The sequence below is a fragment of the Phyllobates terribilis genome, unplaced genomic scaffold (genome assembly GCF_046119375.1).
Source record: "Phyllobates terribilis strain yellow unplaced genomic scaffold, ASM4611937v1 Scaffold_8__6_contigs__length_399053987, whole genome shotgun sequence".
Taxonomy (NCBI): domain Eukaryota; kingdom Metazoa; phylum Chordata; class Amphibia; order Anura; family Dendrobatidae; genus Phyllobates; species Phyllobates terribilis.
Window position 1 is genome coordinate 68733094 of NW_027362768.1, and position 7217 is coordinate 68740310.

General features: G+C 41.6%; 1 long non-coding RNA gene across 1 annotated transcript; it reads right to left on the reverse strand.

Annotated features, from left to right (window-relative positions):
• Nucleotides 1–1347: 1347 nt before the first annotated feature.
• Nucleotides 1348–5670, reverse strand: LOC141156721 (uncharacterized). The gene is made up of 2 exons (XR_012247706.1): nt 1883–5670; nt 1348–1383 (listed from the first exon to the last, which is right to left on the reverse strand). It is a non-coding gene; the product is annotated as an uncharacterized lncRNA (long non-coding RNA).
• Nucleotides 5671–7217: the final 1547 nt, after the last annotated feature.

Sequence of the window (7217 nt, forward strand, 5' to 3'; positions counted from 1 at the left end):
CACCATTTCACCCAGACTATTTTTTTTTTTATGGACCGGGCGAGAGGCCCGAATCTATAAATGGAAAAGTGAACAGCTCTTCAGAGTGTTCAAGTGTGGGATCAGTTGTCTCTGGGTACTCGGCATGATGGGAGGAAGGAGGATCAGAGTGAGAAATATGCGGTCCAGACTAACGGCTACTGAGACTTGACTGTGTGGAAGACAGGGTGGTTGTGGTGGCTAAGTGACTGGAAGCATTATCCACTATACAACAAACAACCTTTTGACACTGCTCTGGGTTCAATGGTGGTATGCTGCAGTTGTTAAAGACGGGAGGGGATCTCACTTCTTCTCAGGTAGACAAAAGAGATTACCTATATAGATTTCCTATAGGAATGACGCTTCAAATAAGACACTCACTACAGACTGTCTCAAGAGAATGATTCTGTTTATTTTAAGATGTAATATAATTATATACCCCAATCAACGTGGGTTGTGCTTTGATACATGCGTATGAGATGATGTAAGTAATATGTTATCTTTGGCGCAGAATAATTAAATAACAGGTGCTTGTCAATACATCTGCAGGATATTCATGATGTATGATACTCCCAACATCCTTTCTCACTGATAGTACTGAATACAGTCCAGGTCATGGTGAACTTAGGGAGTTTCCTGGTGGTGATATATTGGGACTTTATTTTGTGTACAGACATAGGACAAGTATGATAATTATAAACCAATGAGCCAATTCTTATAAAGGTCATGAGAACACTACAAGAAAACAGAACAAACAAAAGTATTGCTAAATAAGGATTATCTAACTGAAAAACAAGTCTTCTTAAAGGCAATGATTCGAAGCTGACCCATTATTTTAACAATTCCCCTCTTTTTATCATCTTGTCATACTGTCTGTCCCTCATGTCCCTACCTAAATTCTAGGCCTGCAAATTAACCCTACTTCACGACATCACGGGGCTTTCCCTCCGTATGTAGTGGGATGCCAGTCCTGCTGCGCATCCGTTCAAATTAATTTGTTATCAGACCCACTGTCCCTCACTTTCCCTACCATTTTCTGAGTATAGTTGCTATATGTATAGAGGGATTGTCAGGTATATGTCTACTTTAATATAATAGACTGCTGTGTATATACAACTACAAGTTATATGTTCGGTATCTTTGAGTAAATAGTAGCTGAGAGTTCAGCATCTATCAGGTTCCATCCTCTGCTGGTAGGATTTGCTTTTCAGACCAATGGTTTTGCGCAGAACATACAATCCGATAAGTCTGCTGCAGTAATCTTGTTGCAGAAGATGCATTCTCGCTGTACTGTGGTTATTATTGTAGTAAGGACTTGGGTTTGTTTCACTTCAGTGTCTGTATCAATTTTATGTTGGGATTTACCTGGAAAACATTTACAATTAGAAGCAAGAATTTTCTTTATCATCATCACAAAAAGTTTCATGATTATTGCAACCACCACTATTATAAACACAGCCTGGATCAAGAAATGTATGACACCACTTATTCACCCTCAAACTTCCCTAAATAAGTTTAAAGGATTCATGCAAGCGAGCCACTCGGGTAGTGGTAAATTTTCTAAGGCATTTGCCTTCCGCACACCTTCCTTGATCCGCTGTGCTTGTTCTATATCACAGGCCTCTGGCCATGATGAGAATAAGTCGATACAGACAAGCACATACTCATAAATGCCTACCTTCGGGAGCTGAATGAAATCTATCTGAAGTCGCTGAAACGGGTATAATGGTCTCACAGTGCACTTTGGTGGCACGTTCACCGTTTTTCCCACATTGTGACATGCACAGATTATGCATCCCTGTATGAATTTAACAGCAGCATAGTGGAATTCTGGTGCTACCCAATAGATCTTTACCTGACTTACCATTGCATCCTTGGACTGATGGGTTGGTCCATGAGAAAGAGTGCACATCATAGAGTACAGGGATCTTGGCAGACAGTATTTGCCATCTGCTCTCCACAGTCCATCCTTTCCCTGTTTAGCTGAGCGTTTAGTCTATTCTTCCTTTTCTGGTGCAGAGGCCTGATCCTGTAGGCTCTGCAAGAGATCCAGGTCCACACTCCCAGACACTTGCACAGTGAATGTTTCTACTGGGAGGGGCAACAGGGCTGCAGCTTTTGCAGCTGCATCCGCCCTCCTGTTTCCCTCAGCCTCTTTTGTGCACTCTTTGGTGTGAACTCCAACGCTCTGTGGAGTTGTGCTACTGCTTCTGCATTCTTTATGGGTTTACCAGAAGAACCAATAAACTTTCTGCTTTTCCATATGGGACCATAATCATGGCAAATGCCAAATGCGTAGCGACTGTCTGTAAAAACATTCTCAATTCTGTTTTCTGCAATTATACATGCTTCAGCGAGTGCTTTTAACTCAGTTTCCTGGGCAGACATTCTAGGGGACAGTGCCTCATCCTTTAATACTTCATTTTGACTGACTATGGCATAGCCTGTATGGGGCTTCCCATCTAGGTAGTATCGGGAGCCATCTACATATAGCTCTAGATCCACCTCGGAAATTGGTGTTTCTTGTACATTGGCTAGTGGTTTAGTTTCTGCGTCCATTAACTCAAAGCAGTTATGCTCAAGGTGTAATGTTTCATCATCAATTGGTTCAGGTATTAGTGTGGCAGGGTTAAGAGTTGTACACCTTCTGATAGTGACATTTGGGAGAGTCAATATTGCCACCTCGTACTTGGTCAATCTGCTCATGGACAGGTGTTTTGTCCTGGCCTGGAGCAGAAGTTCCTGTACTGAATGGGGATCTTGAATTTCTAGTGCATTGTCTAGCACTATATTAGCCACCTTTTCTTTCAACATTGCACAGGCGGCTACCGCTCTGATGCATGAGGGTGCTCCCTTTGCAACAACATTGAGCTGAGCAGAGTAGTATCCTAGAGGACGATGTCTACCTCCATATTTTTGGGTGAGCACACTTTTAGCATGCCCCCCTGATTTATGACAGAAAAGGAAAAATGGTAGGCCGTAGTTGGGGATTTTTAGTGCTGGTGCTGAGAGAATGGCGTCCTTGAGCATTTGAAACCCCTGTTTTTCTTTTAGGGTCAGCAAATAAAGCTGACCCTTATTGCATGCAGAGAGCATGTGAAATAGGGGCTGCATCATGGCAGATGCAGAAGGAATCCACTCTCTACAGTAGCTGACCAGCCCCAGGAACGTTCTTAATGCGCTGGAAGTTGTTGGTTCTACAGCCTGACTGATTGTTGTTTTTTTTTTTTTTTTGTTTGTTTTTTATTCCTTTCTGGAGTGATATGTTTGAGTGGGAAGGAGATACAATGTCCTAAGAACACTACTCTTTCCTTTGCAATTTACAGTTTTTCCTTGGATACCTTGTAACCTTCGTGGTACAAGAAGATTAGTAAAGATAATGTCTCTTTTAAACATACATCCTTACTTGGGGTACACAACAGTAGATCATCCACATACTGAAGTAGCTGAATGTCTTGATTCTCAGGATGCCAAGAGAGAAGTACTCCTGCCATTGCCTCTGAGAACATGGAGGGAGAAGTTGCTCCCCCCCCTGAGGCAACCGGGTCCAGCAATACTGCTTTCCTCCATGGATGAAGGCAAACAGCAGCTGGCTCTCATCATCTATTGGCACTGAGAAGAAAGCATTACTGAGGTCAATCACTGAAAAATTTTGCATTAGATGGAATTTGATTTAATAGGGTATGTGGATTTGGTACTATGGGCGTGTCTACAACCATTAATTTATTAATCTCTCTCAAATCATGGACCATACATTCCTTGATTATACCTTTTTCTAGGTATTTATTCACCTGTAGTGCAATTGCTTCTGTTTGCTCCTTGCTCAGGGGATATTGTCTCATACGTACCGGTGCAACACGAGGCTTCAACCTAATTGTCACTGGGGTTATTTTTAACAGTCCAACATCCGTTTTATCTTGTACCCATAGTACGGTTGGTACGTTACCAGGCATCTCCTGTATGTTGTCATCGAGACCTGTATCCACCTCCTTTTCAAGTTGAATTATTGACATCATTGTTTATATTGTTGTTTCAGATAATGGACCTGCAATGGTAACACCTTTCTTTCCAAATTTAATCATTGCATTCACTACATTAAGAATGTCTGCACCTATTAAATTTCTAGGATATTTATCTGAGACAAGAAGATGGGTACATAAGTCAATAGCATGTGCTATCTTTAACATTTACAGGTTCAGTTTCCTTTAGATGTGACCCTTCTCACCGTACCCAAAACAGAAACCCTTTGTTTACAATCCTCTGGGTCCATTTATTTTTTTTTTTTTTCCCGTCTACTTTTCCGCCTAAAGTAATTCGGGTAACTGACTTTACTGTGTCCTTAATAGTGTCCTGAATGGCATCTGGGTGTATATTTACCATAATTGGGGTGACCTTATCTTTCTTTTTCTCTTATTTATGGCCTGTTCTAATCCTCTGAATGTGGATATTTACTGCTCCAAGGGGCATATAAGCATTCTGGGTGCAGCTTAAACACCTCTGCCCTGAGGTCTTCTCTGAGACCAGTGATAAACATATTTCTCAGAAACCCCAATTCCCTTGGATTATTCAAATTATAATCATGATCTTTAAACACAGCTACGCACCTAGCATGGAATTTATCAACCATTTCCTCAGGTTCTTGGAATATCTCTGGCATCCCTGAGATAAGGCTTTCTGCCATTATTTTAGTGACTGCATTTAACCGGAGGATAAACTGTTTCCTCGATTCTAGGGTCTTAGTGTCACCCGGTAGCGCTTCTATTCCGTCTCCTACGTGGACCTGTTTAACCTTTTCCACAAGTGGTACTCCACCATTGAGACTACAGAGCGGTACCAGATCACTCCAAGTGGCATCATAGTTCTCAGCTACCCCTTTCACCGTCTTATAATATCCTATCGGATTCTTATACATGTCTGGAAAACTATTTGCCATGGACAATTGTTCTGACCTAGACCATGGTTTATACCAAGTGGTGGTATCCGTTTTACCTGTTGTCCTTCATCCCCCTGTGTACCCCTGGTTGTTTGTGTAATGACTGGGAATGCAGCCGTCTCTGGTTTTCTTTTGTCGAGATTACAGTTTTCACACTGAAATATTGTATTACTATCCTGACATCCTGGGCAGATCCATGTTTTAGAGCGTAGTGCTATTGTTCCTCTTAGCTGCTGAGTGCGGGGAGGGGCTGTGGGCTGCATGTGTGTGCCTGCGTTCTCCTCTCCACCGTCCTCCTCACTGGCAACTGAGCTGATAGCTAGATTTTCCCTTTCTCTCTCTTTATCCTCAACCCCCCCAAGTCCCGTCCTTGCCTACTTTTAGTTTTAAAATTATTTTTTCTCGTGGAGTCATGGTGGGGATGGTGTCATATGCAGGTGAAGGGATCTGTCACTATCTGTAGTAGATGCAGTACTATGCGGGGGAGAAAATTGATAGTGCTGGCACTATGTATGGTTGTTGGGGAGGTAGAAACCTCGGACAGTGATTTTTCTTTCTCAACACTTACACTTGACTCTGACCTATCACTTGGCTCTAATCTATTCTCTGACTGAGCGGAGGGCGCAGCCTGGATTGGACCTTGTTCCCGACTAGGTGTCGGGGGTTGTATGACATGAGATCTGCTTCTGATCACTACCTGATCAGTTTCATCATCACCGGGAGGGAATTAAAAGGGGATGATGTCTCTCACTAGTTCTCAACCAGGCTGCAACCTGTGCTCCGTAATCATGCTTATCAATCCATTGTGAATGTTCCTGACTAAACCGTTTCCATCTCTCAGCATCTAGGCATCCCTTGGCTGGCATACCAGCTCTTTTTCAATATCTTTGTTGCATCTTTTACAGCTGCCCTGCCATGCTCCATTCTCACCAGATCACACATGGTGCACCTCGGATCCTTGTTCCTTGATCTGGAGATTCGAGCACCCATAACAGGATTTGTCAAGGGTTGCGATCCCTATCTTCAGTATCCTGCTATATAATCAGCTGGGTCAACCAGTCAGATACGTTAGCTGGTTACCCCTGATTCAATCAGCTGGGTCAACTGGTCAAGTACGTTAGCCAGTTACCCCTGATTCGAGGGACTTAAGCTGAACTGCAACTCTTTGCTCTGCTCTGATGCTGAGACAAGTTTGTCTAAACAAATAAATGTAGACTATTATAAACAAAAACCGTTCCAAAAGCAATCGCTATATATTCTTCATACATCTGGGTCAGAGTCCTCACTTGAAGAATATCCTACGTCTATTCCTGAGTCCGTGCCAATATTGGCAAGATAATTATTATGAGTAATAATATCCTGTCACACAGGCATATACCATCTGTTTTCTATAATATACTGCCACTCTTTACCTATAGTGTGTGGATGTGGAACAATATGGCAGGGAAAACTCGGTATGTAACGTTACTTCTCCTATACTGGTGTGCACTTACAGGGTACAAATGTATCCTTTCCAGAAACGAAGCAGTATCCCTACCATGAGGCTTTCGCTTTCTCACTACTGTAACCGAGCACAAACACTTTTCACAAGTCATGTATACTTTTGCAGCCTATCAATTATTCATTTCTCTTAATCACCACTTCAGTCATTAACACCTCCTCATTCTCCACCACAGCACTTCTCGTACTCCAATTCCTATTAAAATTTTCTAGGGCAACTGGGCAAAATAACTTTATATCCTGTGAATCCTGGATTCTATTTATTGCTCTAGCTGAATCAATATCACAATATTCATAAATGGTATAAGGTTCAACAAAACAATGACTGTTAATATTCACATATACTAACGTAAGGAATGTATTATCTTCCTCCCGTAGCCCCCTAACCTTCAGATTCCACACTAATCTCGCAGCTTCCTAAAATGCGTGACAGCTCCATTGTTGTATTTGCTAAGCAGAGTACTACACACGCATTCAGCACACGTCATCTAATCACTTATATCTCGTACATTTTTGCTATAATAAGCATGAACTTAACACAGTTACACTTAGTATGAACGTTAGTTAAGTTGGAAGCAGCAATGATTGGGGATGTAGAAGTACTATGTATATATTATATGAAATAGTTAATGCATGCAAAAATACAGATATATGATATAGTATTTGAATTAGTAATTTTCCAGTTATGTGAAATTGTTAGTAATAATATATATTAAAAAAATTAATAATAATAATAATAAAATTGCTACCTGAGGGTTTCCCGTTC